The sequence below is a fragment of the Pteropus alecto genome, unplaced genomic scaffold, assembly GCF_000325575.1.
Source record: "Pteropus alecto unplaced genomic scaffold, ASM32557v1 scaffold39, whole genome shotgun sequence".
Classification (NCBI taxonomy): domain Eukaryota; kingdom Metazoa; phylum Chordata; class Mammalia; order Chiroptera; family Pteropodidae; genus Pteropus; species Pteropus alecto.
This window is the reverse complement of record NW_006443568.1, coordinates 10,704,753-10,705,046: the sequence shown is the minus strand read 5'-3', so window position 1 is coordinate 10,705,046 and position 294 is coordinate 10,704,753.

The following is a 294-nucleotide window of genomic DNA, read 5'->3' as shown; positions in this document are numbered from 1 at the left end:
CAGCTGGGTTCTGTCTCCAGTGGGCCCCCTTTTTCCGGGACTGAGGCTCCATTCTTCCTGGCAGTCGTCTCTCTGGATGCCTCCTGTTCTGGCTGGTTCCTGGCAACAGAGAAAGAATCTCGACAGAACTCTGGCTGCTTCTCCCTTCCCAGCTCAGGGATAAGCCTTCTCTGATTTATTTCTTCTTAATAACTGTAAGTAGTTTCTTTTTTTTCCCCATTAACAGAAGAAATAATTGCGACAGATAAGGCAAAAAAAGTAAAATATAAATCACCTCTTATCCCATTATCCATG